Source organism: Ovis aries, chromosome 6, assembly GCF_016772045.2.
Source record: "Ovis aries strain OAR_USU_Benz2616 breed Rambouillet chromosome 6, ARS-UI_Ramb_v3.0, whole genome shotgun sequence".
Taxonomy (NCBI): Eukaryota; Metazoa; Chordata; class Mammalia; order Artiodactyla; family Bovidae; genus Ovis; species Ovis aries.
In genome coordinates this window covers 38,580,680-38,606,223 of record NC_056059.1, presented here as the reverse complement: position 1 = coordinate 38,606,223, position 25,544 = coordinate 38,580,680, and positions in this window count along the sequence as shown.

Genomic DNA, 25,544 nt, shown 5'->3' with positions numbered 1-25,544 from the left:
GGAGATATCATGAGGATAAACAAATATGGAAAGAATTTGGATCAGAGTAGATCTCACAAATATTAATTGCTTCCTCCTTTATCCCATCTTTTATCCCACCCATCACATACCCACTTTCCTTCTCTTAAACAATGCAAATTTCAACCTACAAAATATTTGTTTCAAATAAATTCACTTATATAGGAAGAATAAAAAACAAGCCTTCTTATGATTCCCAAGGGAGTGTTAATTTCTCATTTTTCTCTTCTCTTTTCTTTTCTGATACACTTCCAAAGAAATGGAACAAATAGCACCAGTTTGATTAAGACATTACCTGCAGTCAGCATGTTAAAAATAGGAATATGATTCCAAGTTATGCAAAATCAATGCATTTTAAGATAAACTTCTTTTCCTCCAGTTAACAATGGAATTTGGTTGCATCTAAGATTCAGCATTCATAGATTTGTATTAATGCCTGATGACCCAATTACAAATTTTGCCTCCCACAGATCTCTAAAAAAAGTGCCAAATTTCTACTCACAGAGTTCTATTGATTTAACTCTTTTTGCCACCATTTTCAAAGGCCTTTTTGTGCTACCGTGGTAATGAAATATAAGTTCAAGAAAACAACCACAATTTTTAAGTTCAAGCGCCAACAGTAGGAAGCTACCGCCGTGACTCACAAAAGCAGGCCCTCTGTCTTGTCTAAACCCAGCTCATGTTACCTATGGTCTCTGATTCCACCTTCTAGTCAACCAGAAAAGCTAATCTCTACCTCCAGGATGGGGAAAAGTACTCCAAGATTCAAGGTCACAATCTGTTCTGTCCAAAATTGAAGTGGGTTTTTTAAAAAGTTATGTCTAGCCAGTGGAGAAGGAAACGGCAACCCACTCCAGTATTCTTGCCTGGAGAATTCCACTGACAGAGGAGCCTGGTGGGTTATAGCCCAGGGGGTTGCAAAAAGTTAGACATGATTGAGTAATTTATACACAACTAATACGTGTCCAGCCAGAGGGAGAAAACTGAAGTTAGGCAGGTTGCTCAGTAGAACCAATAATCCAAAAGTAAGATGTCAAGAGAGAGTAAGATGTCAAGTGTCAGGTGGGAAAATTACATAGGGGAAATAGTAATGGCTGCTTTTTAAAACATACTTCCTTTGCACTGGGCAGTATGCTCAGTCCTTCAGTATGCTTCCATCCTTTAGACCATGGTTCTAAAAGGTGACCACTACACAGTACTGACCACATGTGAATGGCACTCTTTAGAGTCATACAGTTCCCAGTTTACACAGTTATTCATGGCAGGCTTGTATAAATACATTGGAGAAGGCAATGGCACCCCACTCCAGTACTCTTGCCTGGAAAATCCCATGGATGGAGGAGCCTGGTAGACTACAGTCCATGGGGTCGCAAAGAGTCGGACACGACTGAGCGACTTTCCTTTCACTTTTCACTTTCATGCATTGGAGAAGGAGATGGCAACCCACTCCAGTGTTCTTGTCTGGAGAATCCCAGGGATGGGGGAGCCTGGTGGGCTGCTGTCTCTGGGGTCGCATAGAGTCGGGCACAACTGAAGCGACAGTTGCACGATTATACTGAATATTTTCCACATGCTTTATCTCATTTAAGCCCTACAACATGTCTCTGAGGTAGATTCTATTATCCTCTCTAATCCAGATCTGGAACTTGACTAGCAATGAGGTTAAATAACTCACCCATGTCTACATAATTACTAAGTTGAAGAGCCAGGATTAAAACCCAGATCTGCCTTGCTCTGCATTTTTTCCAACAGCCCACTGTGCCTTTCCTTAATTTATTGATTGTTAGTGTATACCTTTTAGAGCAGAGAAAGTCAAGAAGTTTTACAGTTTTCAGTATTCCACCAGGACTTAAGCAATTTACCCAGAATGAGATGGTAATTCATAGAAGACAGAGTTCTTTGAGGCCATGAGGGCACCATTTAATAACCTGCTGGATGAGCCTCTGAAATAGAAAAGACAATTATCAACTCTAAGACAAAACAGTGCAACCAGGTCTTACATCCTCCCCAAGGGTCAGCTTCCTCATAAAGAGAGACATTCATACAGGGACAACCTGGTCAATTGTTAACTCAGTTTCTGATAAGAATTTATTTCCCACTATGCCAGTGTCAGAAATCATCACTTTTCAGCTTCAACGATCAACACACTCATTTGGCCTTTTCATCTTTTTTTTTTTTAATTGTCATTTATTTTATTTTATTTTATTTTTTAAATTTTAAAATCTTTAATTCTTACATGCGTTCCCAAACATGACCCCCCCTCCCACCTCCCTCCCCACAACATCTCTCTGGGTCATCCCCATGCACCAGCCCCAAGCATGCTGCACCCTATGTCAGACGTGGACTGGCGATTCAATTCTTACATGATAGTATACATGTTAGAATTCCCATTCTCCCAAATCATCCCACCCTCTCCCTCTCCCTCTGAGTCCAAAAGTCCGTTATACACATCTGTGTCTTTTTTCCTGTCTTGCATACAGGGTCGTCATTGCCATCTTCCTAAATTCCATATATATGTGTTAGTATACTGTATTGGTGTTTTTCTTTCTGGCTTACTTCACTCTGTATAATTGGCTCCAGTTTCATCCATCTCATCAGAACTGATTCAAATGAATTCTTTTTAACGGCTGAGTAATACTCCATTGTGTATATGTACCACAGCTTTCTTATCCATTCATCTGCTGATGGACATCTAGGTTGTTTCCATGTCCTGGCTATTATAAACAGTGCTGCGATGAACATTGGGGTACATGTGTCTCTTTCAATTCTGGTTTCCTCGGTGTGTATGCCCAGAAGTGGGATTGCTGGGTCATAAGGTAGTTCTATTTGCAATTTTTTAAGGAATCTCCACACTGTTCTCCATAGTGGCTGTACTAGTTTGCATTCCCACCAACAGTGTAGGAGGGTTCCCTTTTGTCCACACCCTCTCCAGCATTTATTGCTTGCAGATTTTTGGATCGCAGCCATTCTGACTGGTGTGAAGTGGCACCTCATTGTGGTTTTGATTTGCATTTCTCTAATAATGAGTGATGTTGAGCATCTTTTCATGTGTTTGTTAGCCATCCATATGTCTTCTTTGGAGAAATGTCTATTTAGTTCTTTGGCCCATTTTTTGATTGGGTCGTTTATTTTTCTGGAGTTGAGCTGCATAAGTTGCTTGTATATTTTTGAGATTAGTTGTTTGTCAGTTGCTTCATTTGCTATTATTTTCTCCCATTCAGAAGGCTGTCTTTTCACCTTGCTTATAGTTTCCTTTGTTGTGCAGAAGCTTTTAATTTTAATTAGATCCCATTTGTTTATTTTTGCTTTTATTTCCAGAATTCTGGGAAGAGGACACTAATAGAGGGAGAAATATACCATGTTCATGGATCGGAAGAATCAATATAGTGAAAATGAGTATACTACTCAAAGCAATTTACAAATTCAATGCAATCCCTGTCAAGCTACCAGCCACATTTTTCACAGAACTAGAACAAATAATTTCAAGATTTGTATGGAAATACAAAAAACCTCGAATAGCCAAAGCAATCTTGAGAAAGAAGAATGGAATGGGAGGAATCAACTTGCCTGACTTCAGGCTCTACTACAAAGCCACAGTCATCAAGACAGTATGGTACTGGCACAAAGACAGACATATAGATCAATGGAACAAAATAGAAAGCCCAGAAATAAATCCACACACATATGGACACCTTATCTTTGACAAAGGAGGCAAGAATATACAATGGAGTAAAGACAATCTCTTTAACAAGTGGTGCTGGGAAAACTGGTCAACCACTTGTAAAAGAATGAAACTAGATCACTTTCTAACACCGTACACAAAAATAAACTCAAAATGGATTAAAGATCTAAATGTAAGATCAGAAACTATAAAACTCCTAGAGGAGAATATAGGCAAAACACTCTCAGAAATAAATGGCCTTTTCATCTTATCATGAAGCTTTACTTGGATTTGAACATAAATGTAACAATAACAAAGAACCCAAATCAAAAACCACTCAGTTATTTATTGACTATGAGAAGTAAATTTTCCCATAAAATGATTTAGAAGAAAGATTGTAAAACCAGTGCTACAAGCCAAGAAGAATGAACAGAGTCAAAGACTTAATCCAATTTAATCAACTCTGGCCAATATCACCACCTCATTCTTAGAGGGAGCTTGACCTAAGAATAAAAAAAGACTGTGGAATGCAAAATCTTGATTTTCTTTAAATTATAATGATGATGTTGATCTGTGCCTGTGTAATGTAAAGATTTGTGAGAAATTATTTACAGAGGGCCCAGCACGTGGTGGATGATACACACTGAATATTCTATAAAACTCAGTTCTTGTCTGTCCATACTCAGATGCCTGTCATCTGTTGCCCACATAAATAGGATTTTGGGATCTCAGTTTACAGAAACCTGTCAATACTTGAGTGTAAGCAATTTGAGGGCAGTCCTTTGTGGTCATATCCAACACGAAGTATACTCTCTACATACTATCCACTCAATATCCATTTGTTTAATTATCAGTTAATTAGTAGATGAGACTATATGTAGTGGTTGGGGGACAGACTGTTAAATTTAGGTGAGATTTAAATCTTAATAGTTAAGAGATACAATGATAAGGGAGAATTGCAGAAATCAGCTAGAAAAGGCAAAATCAAAAGAAGAACACTAAGGCTGCCTAATGTTCTACACTATTTGGGAAGATGATGACTAATTTCTTTTTTCAGGAACTATAAATTATTGGCCATTTAAGCTGATGCTAGAAAAGGCTAATGTGATAAAGATGCCTATCAAGTCCTTCTCTATGCTCCCGAGAGACAGGACTACTAACTACCATCTGACATCATGTTTGCTCTTGAAGATAGTCATTATTAACTGGGCCATGGAAAGATACTGACACAAGGATCCAAGAAAGTCTCAGTTAGCCAGATGCAGACCCTGAAACTGTAAAGACAAACACTCAAGAGCTCCATCTCCCATTTTGGGATGATCAACTTTAAGGACACAGGTGCTAAGAAATAAACAGATAAAGTTAGTTTGCACAGGAAAAAAAAAGAATGATTCAAATGTGCAAGTAAACAGAGATAGGAGACTGTTTGTTCCTAAAGACACAGAAAGTAACAGAATTTCTGGCTCATCCTTGGAAGACTTCCAGTTTTCAATATTCATAGCTTATGTAATTATGGATATCTACAGCTTATATAGTTCAGTGTTTATGAAGTACATAGTTACTGTACTTTAATCCCTGGATTCCATTAAATTCCCTGATTCATTGTAATAAATTTTCATTTTACTTGAGCTATATTGAGTAGGTTTCTATTTAATGCAATCAAATCTTCCCTAAGATATAACTTAGTCTTATGGAAGCTATAGAATATAAACCAAATATTTCTTAATCCCCCATTGTCAGCACACATGATAGGACTATACACTCTGGCCAGGTACATAACCTCCATCCAGGATTATGACTGGGTGGAGCCAAATGACTAGTGCCATCTTCAGGCCAAACATTCCACTGTTGGGAAACTCATGTATACCCGTGGCTGATTCATGTCAATGTATGGCAAAACCAATACAGTATTGTAAAACAAAATAAAGTAAAAATAAAAATTAAAAAAAAGAAACATCATATATATACCTATATATATATATATATATATATATACACATACATAGGTATATACATACATATATACATACACATGCACACACAGTTACCATTAGGTGAATGCAGAAAGGAATCAAACAAAGGTCACCAACACTAAGGAAGTACAGACAAAAGAATTTTGTAAAACTATACAAAAGAATATAAAAGTTGAAAAGTAAGAAAGGAACAACTATCCAGTATGTTAAGTTTTGTAGAGCCTTTCATATTTGTTGAATGTATTATCTATTTTAGTCCTCTGGACATAAAAGAATATCTAGGTTACAAATTATGGTCCCTGGTTTCAAATCTAGATGCTACCACTTACGAGCTCCATGTCATTGGCCAATTGTTTAAATTTGTCTGTAAAATGGGGACTGTGTTGAGAATTACATGAGATAATGGTAATAAATGAATAGACAACAGTGGGTGTTCAGTAAAGACTGCTTGGGAGTTACAATCACTGTTTTAAAATTTCAAAATATTGCCAAATAAAATAGATTAGGGTTGTTTTTAAAAATTCCAAGGGCAAGACATAAAACCAATGAATGAATTATGGAGTGGCAAACTTTAGTTTAATGGACACAGAAATTGTATCACTGTTAGAAAGATGGAACTTGTCAGCCTCAAGAAGAATGAGTTTCCAATTGGGAGAAAAGTTTCAGCAGAGGCAATCAGCGACCAGGAGGGCTATTGTAGAACTCAAGATGGGAGTTGTTTCGAGAGTCTCTTCCAGATTTGAACTCTTATGTCCCTGTAAAGTTTCATTTGTTCATTCATTTGTTTAACAAGTAACAAAACACTGATTCTATGCCAAAGGCTACAGGTTAACAGCTGTGGTTGCAAAGGATATAATATAGAGAATAGACTTATGGACAGGCAAGAGGGGAGGAGAGGGTAAGATGTATGGAAAGAGTAACTTGGAAACTCACATTACCATACGTAAAATGGGTAGCAAATGGGAATTTGCTGCATGGCTCAGGAAACTCACACAGGGACTCTGTATCAACCTAGAGGGGTGGGATGGGAAGGGAGATGGAAGGGAGGTTCAAAAGGGAGGGGATATATGTATCAGTTCAGTTCAGTCACTCAGTCAATGTCTGACTCTTTGCGACCCCATGAATGGCAGCACGCCAGGCCTCCCTGTCCATCACCAACTCCCGGAGTTCACTCAGACTCATGTCCATCGAGTCGGTGATGCCATCCAGCCATCTCATCCACTGTCATCCCCTTCTCCTCCTGCCCCTAATCCCTCCCAGCATCAGGGTCTTTTCCAATGAGTCAACTCTTCGCATCAGGTGGCCAAAGTATTGGAGTTTCAGCTTCAGCATCAGTCCTTCCTATGAACACCCAGGACTGATTTCCTTTAGGATGGACTGGTTGGATCTCCTTGCAGTCCAAGGGACTCTCAAGAGTCTTCTCCAACATCACACTTCAAAAGCATCAATTCTTCGGTGCTCAGCTTCTTCACAGTCCAACTCTCACATCCATACATGACCACTGGAAAACCATAGCCTTGACTAGACAGACCTTTGTTGGCAAGGTAATATCTCTGCTTTTTAATATGCTATCTAGGTTGGTCATAACTTTCCTTCCAAGGAGTAAGCGTCTTTAAATTTCATGGGATATATGTATACCTATGGCTAATTCATGTTGAGTTTTAACAGAAAACAGCAAAATCCTGTAAAGCAATTATCCTTCAATAAAAAATAAATTAATTTTTTTTAAAAAGAAATGGTTCTTATCCTCAGGGAGCTGAGAAACTAGAGAGGAAAACAGACATGAAACAAAAACTATACAATTATTCATTCACTGACTAGAAATGTGAAATGTTCTTGGAAGAAAGATGGAGAGTGTCAGGACAAGGTAACAGACTGGATAACCACAGCTCTGAAGTCAAGTCAGCTTCTCAAATAAGTTAGACGCTAACTGAATCTTAAATGATGTACAGGAATTTAGCCAGGTAAAGGCCAGATGGCTGAAAAAAAAATTTTTAGGCAGTGGGAATGAGGTGGTACAAAGATCTGAAGCACGGAATAACTTGGCATTTAAGAGAGAAAGAAGTGTGTGTGTTAAGAATGTTGTTGGAAAGGAAGAAGGAAAGCACAAAATGCAAAGAATGAGAGGCTCAGAGGTTAACAGTGATTTAAATGGCCCGTTATAACCCCTCCCAAGAACTTGGCCAAAAAGTTCCAGATTTCATCCTTGGAAGGATAGGATTCTGCAGATCCAAAAAGAGAGAATTTTATTCACGTGGTCCATTAGTGTCATGTTTGAGCATCCATTCTACACAATAATCAGGATTCACACCCAAGTACAGGAAGTCATTTCAATTTCAGAGCCCCTCTATTACTCAATCAGCATATTTCTTTCTTGCGATTCTACCATTATTGAACAAAAGGTATTGTTCTTACGAAGTTTCAGTGAAAATACGGTAATACTAAGAAAAGCAATACAGAGATATAATACCATTTAAAACACAAGAATATCAGATTACAGTATGAATTATCCACTTGGGTTGTCCCTAAATGTATTAAAGAAAATAGAGACTTTTTAAAAAGATGTCTGGGGACTCAAAGAAAAAAATCTCTGTTACTTCACAAATGTGTCCTGCTTGGTGATGCAAGAGTATAAAGACCCTGCTTCTGCTCTGGGGTTTATAATTTCATGGGGTGGAGAGAGAGCCAAGAAAGAGTAACATTCAGTGTCAACTACTCCAAGGAAGATTTCTGAAATCCATGGTTGTTATCAGGACTTGAAAGAGAGATAACCCTCAAGTCAGAGTCAGATAAAAGATGAGAAATCAACAGGCAACAGTAAGTTGCAAAATGGTTGCTTGGTTGACAGATTTCTGTGACAAATTGTAAAAATCACCCCAATTCCCACCCCATCCCTATTTCCAAATCCTTTGGAAACAAACTAATTATACTTTTGGGTATATATAAGTAGGAAACATATATTTTGGAGATATGGGCTTCCTGGGTAGCTGAGTGGTAAAGAACCCACCTGCAATGTAGAAGTTGCAGGAGATTCGGGTTCATCTCCTGGGTCAGGAGATCCCATGGAGGAGGGCATGGCAGCCCACTCTGGTACCCTTGCCTGGAGAATCCCATGGACAGAGGAGCCTGGTGGGCTGCAGTCCATAGGGTCACAGAATGTCAAACAGGAATGAAGTGACTTAGCACACACAGAGCATTTTGAAAATATACAAAAGTACACAGTAGTGTCCTCCATTGTGAGAGCACTACTTCTTTACTCAGAGCTCAGCCATATAATGTGCTTTGACCAAAGGAATGAGGTAGAAGCGAGGTATGCCAGTGCTGAATTTAAGCTTTAAGAAGACTTGTGTGCTTCTACGTGCTCTCTTGTACTTCTGCCATTTGCATGTCAAAACCATACTGGTGCTGGCCTGATGGTCCTAGAATGAGAATGTCGTATCTGAAGCACAGCCATCTGCAGCTAAGCCCAGCCTACACCAACCAACCCTCAGCCAGCACACAGACTTCTGAGAAATAACAAATGGTGGCTGTAGGGGGGATGACTTATTTATTACATGCAATATCACTGATATATTCTTTACTCTGAGATATTTTATTCATAATAAAACCAGAGGTACAATAAGATCTAACAAAAACACAAAATAAAACTGGAGCCAGGAAATTAAAGGGAGATGAGAACAGAAAGATATGGGTGAGGAGCAGAGCTCTGAATTTTTCTCTGGGGCCCAAAATCCTAGCCATTACCATATCAAAGGAAAAAAGCAGAAAAGAAAAACCAGAACCCACAGATATTTCCAGTGGCCCAGAGAGCCGTAATCTGAAGTGTGAGTGCAATGGCAAGATTACAGATCTCGGGATAGGAACTTGGGTTCTTAGTTGCTATGTTAAGTGTTCTGAGCTTTTTGTTCCTCACCAGTTAAAACAGGAAAATAACGCTCTGTTCTTCCATAGAACAGATATGAGGATTAGAAACAACAGCATAATACAAGAGAAGGAGAGTAGTACTTGGAAAATAAGCAGCAAATATTAGGTACTAGTATTGGTAATACCCTAGTTAAGTGATCACTTAGGTTTTGATATCCATACTTTGCCCATCTTTCTCCCAAGACCTGGCTGATTTATTTCCTTGAACACTTCCCTGCTCACAGATCTTTTGCCTTCCTCCTGATCTAATCAACTAAAACCCCGATCTGGCCCTTAGCTTCCTGCTTCTGACAGGGGACAACATAAATGTAATCGCAAATACAATGGCAGTAGAAAGTGAAGATGCTTCCCATGCCTGGTGTTAAACTTTATTTACGTCCTTTTCTCCACATATTGGCCTTCGTGTTGTATCATCATCTCCATTTTACAGATGAGAACACTGAGTAACAGAGACACTGCCTTTTCCAAGATTGTGTCACTAATCTTTTCTCTAAAAGACTGAAATCCAGGGTCTTATGATGCCAAATACTGCCCTTTCCACAGCTATTCTGCACCTTCAGAAAGTTCTGAAAGACTCTCAGAAGTTTCCCAGGCCCTAACAGGGGCTGATGACTCAATACCCTCAGCTTCTGGGTCACCAATCTCAGCTGTCAGGTGTGACAGATGGGTGGGGGTAGGTGCTCTTAACCTCTAAACAGAGTCCAGTGACAGTTTCAACTCTGCTAAGTGGGGACTGGCAGGAAGATTCTATACTCTTCAGTAAGGAAAGTATAGAACAATTTCCAGCCTCTTATTGGTCTTCAGTTCAGTTCAGTTCAGTTCAGTTGCTCAGTCGTGTTTGACTTGTTGCGACCCCATGAATCGCAGCACGCCAGGCCTCCCTGTCCATCACCAACACCTGGAGTTTACACAAACTCATGTCCATCGAGTCCGTGATGCCATACAGCCATCTCATCCTCTGTCATCCCCTTCTCCTCCTGCCGCCAATCCCTCCAGCATCAAGGTCTCTTCCAATGAGTCAATCCTTTGAATGAGGTGGCCAAAGTACTGGAGTTTCAGCTTTAGCATCAGTCCTTCCAATGAACACCCACGACTGATCTCCTTTAGGATGGACTGGTTGGTTCTCCTTGCAGTCCAAGGGGCTCTCAAGAATCTTCTCCAACACCACAGTTCAAAAGCATCAATTCTTCGGCACTCAGCTTTCTTCAGAGTCCAACTCTCACACCCATACATGACCACTGGAAAACCATAGCCTTGACTAGATGAACCTTTGTTGGCAAAGTAATGTCTCTGCTTTTCAATATGCTATCTAGGTTGGTCATAGCTTTTCTTCCAAGGAGTAAGCGTCTTTTAATTTCATGGCTGCAATCACCATCTGCAGTGATTTTGGGGCCCCCAAAAATAAAGTCTGACACTGTTTCCACTGTTTCCCCATCTATTTGCCATGAAGTGATGGGACCAGATGCCATGATCTTCGTTTTCTGATTGTTGAGTTTTAAGCCAACTTTTTCACTCTCCACTTTCTCTTTCATCAAGAGGCTTTTTAGTTCCTCTTCACTTTCTGCCATAAGGGTGGTGTCATCTGCATACCTGAGGTTATTGATATTTCTCCCAGCAATCTTGTTTCCAACTTGTGCTTTTTCCAGCCCAGTGTTTCTCATGATGTACTCTGCATCTAAGTTAAATAAGCAGGATGACAATATACAACCTTGATATACTCCTTTTCCTATTTGGAACCAGTCTGTTGTTCCATGTCCAGTTCTAACCGTTGCTTCCTGACCCGCATACAGGTTTCTCAAGAGGCAGATCAGGTGGTCTGGTATTCCCATCTCTGCTGCTGCTGCTGCTGCTGCTAAGTCGCTTCAGTCGTGTTCGACTCTGTACGACTCCATAGACGGCAGCCCACCAGGCCCCCCCATCCCTGGGATTCTCCAGGCAAGAATGCTGGAGTGGGTTGCCATTTCCTTCTCCAATGCATGAAAGTGAAAAGTGAAAGTGAAGTCACTCAGTCGTGTCTGACTCTTAGCGACCCCATGGACTGCCGCCCACCAGGCTCCTCCGTCCATTGGATTTTCCAAGCAAGAGTACTGGGGTGGGGTGCCACTCTACACCCCCACAAAGTCCGGCCTGCAGAATGGCCCCTGAGGAGGGTCCACCGCAATTGCACACAGGAATTTGCTTTCTGCTCTCATGCACTTCCATCCTCTCTCTTCAATTAGTCAGACAGCAGAGTATCAACTCAATCAGTGTGTTCCAGGAGATCACACTTTGGGAAGGCTAACAAGAAATTAAATTTTCATTTTAGACCCTTAATAGCCCAATCAATAATTTAGGGAGCAAAGAAAACATTTTCTGGGAAAGCATTAGCTTAAAACTGAAGAGTAGCTGCTTCATCCCTTGGAAATGACACAATTTTAGTAAGGGTGGGGTAGAGGGAGCGGAGGCTGACAACCACTCTTCACATATTCTTACTCCTCCTATCTTTGTATGTATGTCTGTCTGTCTCTCTCTCTCTCTCACTTTCACTCTCCCTTTTCTCTCCTTATTTATGCCCTTTCCTTCCTCCTTCCTCTCTCCTATTTAATCTTGCCTTTTTCTTGCCCCCACTACACTTTGGCCACCTGATGTGAAGAGCTGACTCACTGAAAAACACCCTGATTCTGGGAAAGATTGAAGGTAAAATGAGAATGGGGCAATGGAGGAGGAGACAGTTAGATAGCATCACCAACTCAATGATTCATATGAATTTGAGCAAACCCCAGACCATCTCCTGGAGGACACAGGAGCCTGGTGTCTGCAGTCCATGGAGTTGCACAGAGTCGGATACAACTTAGTAACTGAACCATTACTACTACTACTACTGCTAATACTGTTTTGTATTTTCTCATCTTTTTTAACATTCTGCTTGCTGGTGCAATAACTAATTAGTGCTGTAACAAATCTGCAGCTATGAATTATTTTTTCTTGGAAACAAATCAAAACCATTACCCACTAATGATGTTTAATTCCATTTTGAAGAATTAGTCGCATTTAAAATTAAAGATTCACCTTAAAGAAATTGCTTCAATTCAAATCAATTTTTTTTCAATGTGCTTGGCTGACTAAAAATGTTTAATTTAAAAATGTAAAAATAGACAAGATTCTAAGAGTTCCAAAGCTGTTTTTGAGAACTGACATGGTGGTTAACACTATATCCAAATATACTGCTAAAACCTTTGAACTGATTTCCAAGAAACTACTTCAAAATATAATTTCTCTCTCTCTCTCTAGTTGTTGTTGCTTGCAGGTACACTAAAAAAAAAAATCATTTGGTTTTGGAACAAGTAACACTTCAAAGAAAGACAAAGACTTTTGCCTCAGAAGTCATTAATGTGGACTGGATTTTAGCACAAAGTCACAGGCTGAGGATCCAAATGCCCTACACTTTTTCAGTCACCTCAATGATGATTCAACCAAACAATGCAAAATTGCAACATAAATTAAACTTGTGAAAGTTCGCACTGGGGTGGTCCCTGATAAAAGCATGGAGAACATAAGACTAGCAAGTATCAAAGGACAGATAACTTGTCTTCTTTCATCCTAAAGAAAAACACAGTCTTTGGATGGGTTAGTGATGTCAACTGTAAAAGTATCCCCAAGTCCCATTCCTTACCCTTGGAAGATACCTGCAAATCTCACCAAAGCCTATCTTTCAGGAGATTAGAGTTATCACAAGAGAAAAATCCCTATTTGAAATCCTAGACTATGGGATCTTCATATTCTTTTTCAGGTTTAAAAATGTCTTTAAAACCGAATTATTTGCCCAACTTTACATGGGAGAAGTAATGGCAGAACTTGATTTCTAGATCAGTCCATGCATATTGATACTGTCTCTCCAGGTCCTCCCCTCTATCCTCCATTTGGAAGTATTACCCTGACAACCAGCCCCAGGCACATCCTGCCTGTCTACTACACACACTGCCCTAGGACACAGCCCTACTGATCCACATCCATTTCTACCCAAATTTCCCAGTCAATCTTCAGTTCTTTCCCTATAGAGTGGATCTCCAACTTTAGCTGCATCAAGACTACCTGCTAAAAGAAACATTGCTCAGTTCCACTCCCAGAGTCTCAGATTCAGCAGGTCTAAATGAGGTTTCAGTTCAGTTCAGTTCAGTCGCTCAGTCGTGTCCAACTCTTTGTGACCCCATGAATTGCAGCACGCCAGGCCTTCCTGTCCATCACCAACTCCCGGAGTTTACTCAGACTCACGTCCATTGAGTCAGTGATGCCATCCAGCCATCTCATCCTCTGTTTCCCCCTTCTCCTACTGCCCACAATCCCTCCCTGCATCAGAGTCTTTTCCAATGACTCAACTCTTTGCATGAGGTGGCCAAAGTGCTGGAGTTTCAGCTTTAGCATCAGTCCTTCCAAAGAAATCCCAGGGCTGATCTCCTTCAGAATGGACTGGTTGGATCTCTTTGCAGTCCAAGGGACTCTCAAGAGTCTTCTCCAACACCACAGTTCCAAAGCATCAATTCTTCAGCGCTCAGCCTTCTTCACAGCCCAACTCTCACATCCATATATGACTACTGGAAAAACCATAGCCTTGACTAGACGGAACTTAGTCGGCAAAGTAACGTCTCTGCTTTTGAATATGCTATCTAGGTTGGTCATAACAATCTGCATTTCTGACAAGTGTTGTGAGATTATTCACCATTAGTCTCTTGGAACTCTTCACATCTGGTCAGTTGCAAAGGCAATGATTTCCTTTATTCTAGACTGCTTTTCAAGAACACCTGTAGAGTGAACAGCCTTAGGAGATGGAGATATTAAAAGGCAGGTTTATTAGCTGTCCTGTATAATAAAGATAATAATGTCTCTCTCTCCTCAGGGCAAAGTTCAGGCAGACCTCCTGTCCATTATAAAAGATGAGGATTCCCTAAGCTCACCATTCTCTTGTAATATAAGCCACTATGTGTGCAGGCATTATCTGCTTCTTTTGGCATTAGCCTGCGAGAATTAAAGGTCAGAGATGGATATTCCATATTCCATATTTAATTTATCTATAAGATTTTTTTCCATATCTCCTTTCTAGTATATTCCTTGAGGCCCAGGACACCTATTGTATTCACGTCACTATTGTTCCCAGTACTTAAAACAGAGTCAGGTACATAATAGGTGCTCAATAAATACTTTTTTAAATGAATGAATAAATTCATTAAAAGTAAATGGGTAATAATAACACAGTAAATTTAGCACAACTCAAGTGCATTTATTAGGTGAGAAAAAGAAGGATGGGAGATTTTTGGATAATGGCCAAAAATCACAGAGCTAGGAAACTGCGAAGTTGGGATTTAAACTGAAGCCTCCCAGGTCTCCCACCTAAACTTATAACCACTACATTCTATATCCTCTCTAATGTACACATGTGTGTCTGTGACAAGACTCAGAAAAGTGAGTAAGCACCCATAGGGGGGTAGTGACTACTCAGTAATCTCAGTGATTGTGTTTCTCTTTATATATACCTATATTTTATAAATTTTCTTCCAAAAAACACCTCTGCATATAAATAATTTACATATGTGTGTGTATATATATATATATATATATATTCATTTACATACAAATATGTGTGTGAAAGTTGCTTAGTTGTGGCCAACTCTCTGTGACCTCATGGACTGTAGGCCTCCAAGCACCTTGGTCCATGGAATTCTCCAGGCAAAAATATTGGAGTGGATCACCATTCCCTTCTCCAGAGGATCTTCCTGACTCAGGATTCAAACTGGGGTCTCCTGCATTGCAGTCAGATTCTTTATCATCTGAGCCACCTGGGAAGCCCATATCTATATATAAATTTTATGAGAAAAATAATTTTATCTTTTAAAAATTTAAGGAGTGGAATTATTTCAATGCTGTTTCTGCCACCAAAAATATTTTAGGAATATCTCCTCTGGAATTGCCCTCAGAGATAGAGGGACATGGTACATGAAAATGATTTCCAACACTTTGCCACACTTCAATTTGATCCAAAATAGTCATTTAATGGTCTAGACTTTGTCTAATTCGAACATTATTACTTTTGTTTTTTATTTCCCAAAATCAAGTTGTCTCCTATGGACAAAGATTTGCAATTGCTGAAGTACTTAAAGGAAGTTTACATAAATTCTAAAGAAGACAATCCCTAGTGTAGGTTTTAAAAATCAGCTTGAGCATCTTTAGAATCAGTGGCTTAGTCTCCGGAGACTCTTAAACATTAACGACACTTATCACCACATATAACTTTTAAAAGACAGTCTCCTTAAATAATTATCATAGCACAGGTTTTCCTTTCTTATTATTCTTTGAACAGTAATCATCCTCCTGTCTGGCTACTCTAACATGATGCCAGCTAGTAAGAGTCCTCCCCACCCCCCACATTCACTCACTATGACAGCCCACAGTTTATTGGAAACACAGTGAAGGAGTTATGCCTCCCACAGCAGCACTTGGACCCACATAATTTAGATTCACTAAGATAATCAGAGTGTGATCATTAAAAGAACACTGCACTGTTTACAGTTCTCAAGCATTCGGGACATTCTCCTTTGTTCATTATACCCAATTAGAAATCTGAATTAAGGTTTCCATTAAGCAAACATTGATCTCTTTTCCCATGTTCATTATGGAACAGCAGCCAGCAAGCCTCTTTAATTTCCTTCCAAGTTTTGTATATAAGTTGCATTGTTGAGAATGGGGTTAGGTAATGTAATTGTTCTTCCTCTGTGTGTTTGGGATACTTGGTAAGAAAGAATACAACTCAATCAAAACCCTACTTTCTGCAAACCATTATAACTGTACAATTTTATTCCCTTAGCATTTGGAGATACAAAATTTAGAGAATTTTGTAGGAATCAAAATATACCTTCTGAACATTGACTTTATAAATAATAGTATAATGAAAAGAACCTCACTTTGGAAATCAATCTGGATTCATATCTCAGTTCTACTTACTAACTAGAGAACCTAGTGGAAGCTATTAAACTTCTCTGAGTTCAGGTTTTTTCACTGGTTAAAAAATAGATTTATAATACCAGTGCTAACTACCTCATGAAAGAATTATCAATATCCAGTGAAATAATATACATGTGAAAATGTTGATAATGTTTACTATTTAGAATGAACAGTCGCATAATCAGATCTCACTAAAGGTAATCTACAAAGACATACCTAATTTATAATTTGACATTCCAGAAATGCTTCATTATTATACTGTCTAATGTCTCATTGGAACATTTAATCTATCAACAAAGAGCATAATAGGAGGACAGCTTCTATTTAATCATGCAAGAATAATTGTAATAGGAAGGTTACACTTGAAACATTCCCTCCTCGGGATGGGAGAAGGGGATGTATTATGCTTCAGCTTTCAAATTCACAGAAATGAATCCTTCATTCTTGTGTGGCATTTCACAATGTTTTTGTCCTGGGAAAGAGCTGGGGCATGGGCTGCAGAAAGAGGGACAAATTGGAAAGGTCTCATTTCTTTTCAATTACTATAGCCAGACTCCAAGGACATCATTCACAATGGGTAGTACATGGAGACGCTCCCTCCAGAAAACACTTTAATTATGGGCTGCTGGCATGTGTCCAGGAGGGAGCTGGCTATCTATCTGAGGCTGGGAAGTGGGAGCAAGGCTTTCAATCAGCCAGATTCAGAAAAGGGAATGCCCAGGGGGGGACACAAAGTAATTACCATCATCAAGAGCAATTGCAGCAATACTAGAGTTGGGCTCCTGGTTGTTCACAAACAAGCAATTCCTTTTGTGTGACATTCATGTTGACCCCCTCATACAGAAGCTCCAGAAGGAAAAAAAGCAAAATATAACCTTTTCCTTCTTAATCATCAACATTTAGCAGGGTAAATGTCATCTGCTGTCTGACTTTTCATTAACCACATAAAATCCTAGGAAATGGACCCTGCACTTACAGACATGCTTTTTTTTATTATTATTTTTTAAATGAGTTTTCTTTCTTTTCGCTTTAAAACCTAACAACCCCCTTTGCACGTCACTCCCCCACTACCAACCTTCCACCCTCCCTATAGGGATTGCTAGAGGTGGCATGCCTGCAACCTCTTCATCAGAAGTTTCTTAAGGCAGAATGATTGGAAGCAAATAGGGTAACTAGGCTAACAAGGAGACTCAATTTAACTGTCATCAGGAAATTATAAAATAGCTTATCAGAGATTGAATGTGAAAGAAAGACCCCGAGGATTGTCGTTTAAGAAGCAGTAGGTTAAACTGTGTGGGGAAGATTTCCTTTAGCTCATTAGTACTTGAAGTCACAAGCATTTAAGGATCTAAGACCCGCCAGGGGAACAAGTCTGCCTTCGGTTCTCCTGCTGGAGAGTGATTAGCTGGAATTAACAAGAGCACCACTAGGGATTTCATCCTGAATCAATTCAAACAACAGAGTTACCATGACACAGAAATCTTAGGAAACTGCTCACCTGGCTTTGCCACCTTGTATGTACACCATGGAGGAGTGTATGCATCTGGCATTTTCTCTCTGTGGAGCAGAATGTCACTGGGAAATTATTGAGATAAAAACACATTCACCCTGCACCTGTCACGGAGCCATGCCATGATGAGAAAAATTACCCAGTGGTGCCTGGTTTCGTGGACATCCCCATTTCATTCCTGCCCTGCCACTCATTTATTTGTAGTTCCATTAGCAAATTCCCTTAGGCAGGGTTAATGTTTTGGGGGGTGAGGAGGAGGGTGGAAAGCCATCAGTCAACTATTAGTTTCAGCAAGCATTTCACCAGTCTGATTCATTTTGTTTAAGCTAACAGTCATACAGTGCGGGCCAAGGACCATGACCAAACTCCAGCTTAAGGTGGCCCTCATCTAAACTTGGACACAATCTCTGTAATGCATCAGACATACTCTTCCATGGATGGTATTCAAGTAACAGAGGCCCCCATAAACCAGCTTGCTGAAAGGAATGGATGATCCTAACCAAATAAAATTTCAGGCATTTAGTGTGAATTCCAGAGAAGGCAATGGCACCCCACTCCAGTACTCTTGCCTGGAAAATCCCACTGATGGAGGAGCCTGGTCAGCTGCAGTCCATGGGGTCGCGAAGAGTCGGACACGACTGAGTGACTTCACTTTCACTTTTCACTTCCATGCATTGGAGAAGGAAATGGCAACCCACTCCAGTGTTCTGGCCTAGAGAATTCCATGGACTGTATAGCCCATGGGGTCGCAAAGAGTCGGACATGACTGAGTGACTTTCACTATCACTAATATGGAGAGCAACAAAGCCTACTTCTTGTGTTTCAAACTAAGAGGAAGCTATCAAGGTTCCAGCTTAAAGTGTGGGATAATTGCTAAATATGGCTTACTTAGGAATAATAATAAATTACATATTTAGAACTTACCTGGTGGCTCAGAGGGTAAAGCTTCTGCCTACAATGTGGGAGACCCGGATTCAATCCCTGGGTCAGCAAGATCTCCTGGAGAAGGAAAAGGCAACCCACTCCAGTATTCTTGTCTGGAAAATCCCATGGACGGAGTAGCCTGGTAGGCTATAGTCCATGGGGTCGCAAAGAGACACAACTGAGCGACTTCACTTTCACTTTTATAACAAAGCATATGCCTCTGAGCCAGTCACTCAAGCTCTTCATCCATACACATGGAAATGATCAGGAGAGAACCTTCTTCACAGAGTTAGAATAGGCATCAGCCCAAGCAATATATTTTAAACATGCTGGAAGATATGAAGCAAAGAGATTTGACTGAATGGATACTCAAACCAAAATTACCCTGATGTCAGCTCATTTAAAACTAACAATGATTAAGTAAGATCATGGCATGGATTTTTGTATGATCAATTAATCCTTTCTTCAAAATACAAGAGTAAATGCATTTTTTTTCCTTAAATATTCCCATTAATTGGGCTGCAGTTTATTTATGTAATACTTATGTAATAGTGTATGTAATACACTACAGTGTATTTGTACTCTTGGTGGAAAGCAATTGGCTATCTTCAACAGAACAGATATACTTAAAGTTTATCAAGGAAGCACAGAATTGAAAAGAGGCTTAAAAACTAGACATTGAATGTAGCAGGTGGCAAGGTCTCTCTCCTTGACCAAAATTTAATTAGACTCCTTTGAGCTATGTTCCTGACCTGCATACAAATTTCTCAAGAGACAGGTCAGGTGGTCTGGTATTCCCATCTCTTTCAGATTTTCCACAGTTTATTGTGATCCACACAGTCAAAGGCTTAGGCATAGTCAATAAAGTGGAAAGAGATGTTTTTGTGGAACTCTCTTGCTTTTTCCATGATGCAGCAGATGTTGGCCATTTGATCTCTGGTTCCTCTGCCTTTTCTAAATCCAGCTTCAACATCTGGAAGTTCATAGCTCATGTATTGCTGAAGACTGGCTTGAAGAATTTTGAGCATTACTTTACTAGCGTGTGAGACGAGTGCAATTGTAGGTAGTTTGAGCATTCTTTGGCATTGCCTTTCTTTGGGATTGGAATGAAAACTGACCTTTTCCAGTCCTGTGGCCGCTGCTGAGTTTTCCAAATTTGCTGGCATATTGAGTGCAACACTTTCACAGCATCATCTTTCAGGATGTGAAATAGCTCAACTGGAATGCCATCACCTCCACTAGCTTTGTTGGTAGTCATGCTTTCTAAGGCCCACTTGGCTTCACATTCCAGGATGTCTGGCTCTAGGTGAGTGATCACACCATTGTGATTATCTTGGTCATGAAGATTTTTCTTGTACAGTTCTTCTGTGTATTTTTGCCACCTCTTCTTAATATCTTCTGCTTCTGTTAGGTCCAGACCATTTCTGTTCTTTATTGTGCCCATCTTTGCATGAAATGTTCCCTTGGTATCTCTAATTTTCCTGAAGAGATCTCTAGTCTTTCCCATTCTGTTCTTTTCCTCTATTTCACTGATTGCTGAGGAAGGCTCTCTTATCTCTCCTTGCTATTCTTTGGAACTGTGCATTCAGATGCTTGTATCTTTTCTTTTCTCCTTTGCTTTTCACTTCTCTTCTTTTCACAGCTATTTGTAAGGGCTCCGCAGACAGCCATTTTGCTTTTTTGCATTTCTTTTCCATGGGGATGGTCTTGATCTCTGTCTCCTGTACAATGTCACAAACTTCTGTCCATAGTTCATCAGGCACTCTATCAGATCTCAGCCCTTAAATCTATTTCTCACTTCCACTGTATAATCATAAGGGGTTTGATTTAGGTCATACCTGAATGGTCTAGTGGTCTTCCTTTCTTTCTTCAATTCAAGTCTGAATTTGGCAAAAAGGAGTTAAGTTCATGATCTGAGCCACAGTCAGCTCCTCGTCTTGTTCTTGTTAATTATATAGAGCTTCTCCATGTTTGGCTGCAAAGAATATGATCAATCTAATTTCGGTGTTGACCGTTAGGAAGCAAGAGTTAGAACTGGACATGGAACAACAGACTGGTTCCAAATAGGAAAAGGAGTACATCAAGGCTGTATATTGTCATCCTGCTTATTTAACTTCTATGCAGAATACATCATGAGAAACGCTGGGCTGGAGGAAGCACAAGCTGGAATCAAGATTGCTGGGAGAAATATCAATAACCTCAGATATGTAGACGACACCACTCTTATGGCAGAAAGTGAAGAGGAACTAAAAGCCTCTTGATGAAAGTGAAAGTGGAGTGTGAAAAAGTTGGCTTAAAGCTCAACATTCAGAAAATGAGGATCATGGCATCTGGTCCCATCACTTCATGGGAAACAGATGGGGAAACAGTGGAAACAGTGTCAGACTTTATTTTGGGGGGGCTCCAAAATCACTGCAGATGGTGACTGCAGCCATGAAATTAAAAGACGCTTACTCCTTGGAAGAAAAGTTATGACCAACCTAGACAGCATATTGAAAAGCAGAGACATTACTTTGCCAACAAAGGTCCATCTAGTCAAGGCTATGGTTTTCCAGTGGTCATGTATGGATATGAGAGTTGGACTGTGAAGAAAGCTGAGCACCGAAGAATTGATGCTTTTGAACTGTGGTGTTGGAGAAGACTCTTGAGAGTCCCTTGGACTGCAAGGAGATCCAACCAGTCCATTCTGAAGGAGATCAGCCCTGGGATTTCTTTGGAAGGACTGATGCTAAAGCTGAAACTCCAATACTTTGGCCACCTCATGCAAAGCGTTGACTCATCAGAAAAGACTCTGATGCTGGGAGGGATTGGGGGCAGTAGGAGAAGGGGACGACAGAGGATGAGATGGCTGGATGGCATCACGGACTCAATGGACATGAGTCTGAGTGAACTCCAGGAGTTGGTGATGGACAGGGAGACCTGGCGTGCTGTGATTTATGGGGTTGCAGAGACAGACACGGCTGAGCGACTGAACTGAACTGAACTGAGCTTTGTTCTCTACTAGGCCTTAATCTCTGTCTTTGGCCTGTTTAGTCTAGTTTTAGCAAGAATCCTGCTCTGCCAATTTGTAAGAATCCCCCAGCCTTAATGTCTTGTCACCCTTCATATCTAATCAAGTTCCTCACCCCTGATATTGAATATATAAGTCTTTGGTCCGCCTTTAGCAATAATCCTATTAGGTCAGTTTAGCAAGAAACTCCCTACCACTGGTGTCTCTTCCTAGTACTTTTCTACCCAGTGATACCTTCTAACCCTGCCCCTGGGCTGCAAATACCAGGCTATTCCTTTTTGGATTCAGAGCTGAGCACCATCTCTCTTCCTTATTACAGTAGTCATAATTAACTCCTATTACAGTATACTTTGATAAAGTGTTCCTTAACCTTTTAGCAGTGTCAGAACAATTTTCTTTAACACGGGAAGGATCAAGAATACAAACACATCTTAGCAACAGTGGTCTCTTCTCCCACCAAGAGCACCACCATGACACCTTGGACATCTCACAGCTTCTCCTGGCCTTTGCAGCACTTGCTCTCAATTCCAGATCTGAGATGGAAGCATCATATTAGGTTACCTGCCCAACACCCAGCTATCAGGTAGTGGAAAGAGGGACAGTTTTCTCTTTAGATTCCATGGGTAGAGACAAAGCATCAGCATGTTTCCCAAAACAAAAAGAAGGATTAAATGTTGAGCAGCCAAAAATATCAGTTTTCTAATGTGAATATCTACTAGATGTGGCCTGTGTACCAAATACTTTTCATACCCCATTTCAGTTAATTCTCAAAACCACTTGTGAAGATGGAGTATATTATGCCCACATTAAGATGAAGAAAGAGACTCCAGTAAATTTAGTGCCTATTTCAAGAATTATACATCTCCTAAGTGGTAAGAATTATACATCTCCTAATTATACATCTCCTAAGGTCTGTTTGACCTTATTTTTCATGCCATTGAGCTGGCACTCATAAAATCTGTTTTGAGTGTTGGTCCCAGGGCTGAACAAAATAATGATTCAGAAAAGGACATTGTGAACAAACACGAGAGTAAAAGAGAATGATGAGAAATAAACCCGGGTCTCCTTTTTCCTCTGTTCTTGTGCACCTCACGCCGTGGGTAGAAAGCAGCAGCATCTCTTTTGGGCCGGTGTGCTCTAGTGGCTCACTTGCCACTGCTGCAGAAGCTGTACCCTGCCCTTGAATAAGAGGCACAGTGTTATCATCTCTGCGCTGGATGAACCTTTGCTCCAGAGATGCTGAACTTCCCTGAGCCATGAATATGTATGATTTATCTTTGCTAAGCACAGATGGAGATCAGTTTGACCTGAGGATGATTTCAATCAAAAAAGTCTTTGTCCTCTCCCTAGAAATTTTTCTCCCTTGCAAACTGATGACATTCAAAACAATAATGGAAAGTACTGATTGTGTGCTTTATTTCTTAACATTCTAACCACTTTTACTTGTATGGATATGGGCAATGGAGAGATTAATAATAACTTTAATTTCATCTCTAAAAACCTTTCAGACACAATTATAAATATTTTTTTTTCTTCAACTATCTGGGCAAGGTAGAATAGTTAAATACAAAGATGAAAATTAAAAGCTGGGCTAGAATTTTTGCTTAGTTACCTATTAACTGAGTATCTTAGAGAAAGTCACTTAACCTCTCTGAGGTTTTTCCATTTTTTCCATTGGTAAAATGGGAATAAGAGCAGCATAGACTTTATAAGGCTATTATGAAAACTTTGGATAGCACCTACCATGTAATAAGCATTAAATAAAAGTAATTATTATCTTCATTTCACAAAGAGAACTTGGAAAAATTAAGTACATTGCTAAGATCATAGGCAGCGACAAAGGACTAAGCCCTGTCTTTTGGTTTTAAAAACAGAACATTTTTAATTATATCTCTACACCTTATATTTCCTAGCCAACATTCTGTAACTTTTTCACACACACTAACTTGCTGATTCATACTTATTGTTGAATCCACTATATTAGTAAAGAGAGTAAGAAATTCTGCTCTGGGCCCAACAGGTCTGCAGTCTCTAAACATAAGTACTGCCTTTCACTGATTGCTGCCCTTAGCTGAGCACATCTCCAGCATCTCTCCTTTTCATTAGTATTCTGTTAAGAACATGTTTTCCCATGTTTGCATTCAAAAATTTCCCAAATTTCTGTTTTTGTGTGACCTTGCCAGTGAATTCTTTATATTTACTGCCTGTTGGATGAAGTAGGACTTCCTCACCTAGGGTGTACTAACACTCCACAAAGGACTCCCTATCTAAGTACAAAATGTAACTGTGATCCACAGATTCATGAAAATAACTGAGGGAAAGAAGTCTGGGAAGAGATTTAAGTGCAATACACAAAAAATAGAAGATGCATATATCTTCATACAGAAAAAAAAAAAAAAAACCCAGGTACGAACAAAGCCCAATAGATGGCACCTTCTAGGCAGCATTATGAAAAGTTTAGAAATAAAGGAATGAAATATTATTCTCCCTGTGTACACCACACCAGAATTCAGGCACAGAGCCCTGAGAAAACTAGAAGGCAACTGAAGTGTCAAAAATTGTTAGATCATTGACTCTAATGGCTTTTAAAAACATATAAATGTGGGAAATAAATTCATGATGAGGTGAATGTATATTTTCTGCAAATGTATTAATGGCAGTGATGCACACTCACACAAAACTGGAGCTCTGATGCAAATGTAACTACATAGTTTTTCATATCCTCTGATACTCTATTCTCCTTTCAGCATCCTATAGGTCTTCTTGACATTGTAATTGAATAACTTTTTATCCAAAGAGATCTCCTAGGTGTTCAAGTCCCTCTTGTCTTCTCTTCTATTTTTCTTTATTCATTCACACCAACTTGATTCGTCTTTGTGCATATATTACCTCCTCTCCATTATTTATCTAGAGGGAAATGATTAACATAAGTAGAAATGCAAGATTCTATTTCCCTTCAAAATATCTCCCATCTCACAGTTCCTTCCAAAGAATGTTTCAAGGATTAAAAATATGTACAACTAGACAACCATATGTTAAAAGGTATTTATCACTATCTTGGCATGGGTCTGAGCTCAGAGATTTATTTCAAGTCGAAAAATCTTAGGTGATGAAAAAGAAAGAACTATGATGAAACCAATTAGTAAACACCTATATCTAGTATTTTTAATATACTTTTGATTTAATCAAAATATAAATCAAATTGAATAATTCTATTCAAACTAAAATAAAACTGAATTATGGCTTAATATAATATTTTAAAAGTAATTTTCTAGTCATATATATAACCCCCAGACAGACATTTGGCAAAATACATTATGTGTGAACTACAGCTGTTTACAGCAGAATAAGATGTCCTATTGGTCAAGGTTAAAAGTCACAAGGAAATGACAAAAGGATAATACTATTTAGCATACAGATAGTACTTTATGAAGGTTTATTGCCAGGTGCAATAATAAGCACTATACAGTATGCTGTTCCTTTTAAAAAGTACAACAGCGCTATTCTTGTGTCCATTTTAAATATAGGAAACACAAAAAGGTTAAGATTGGC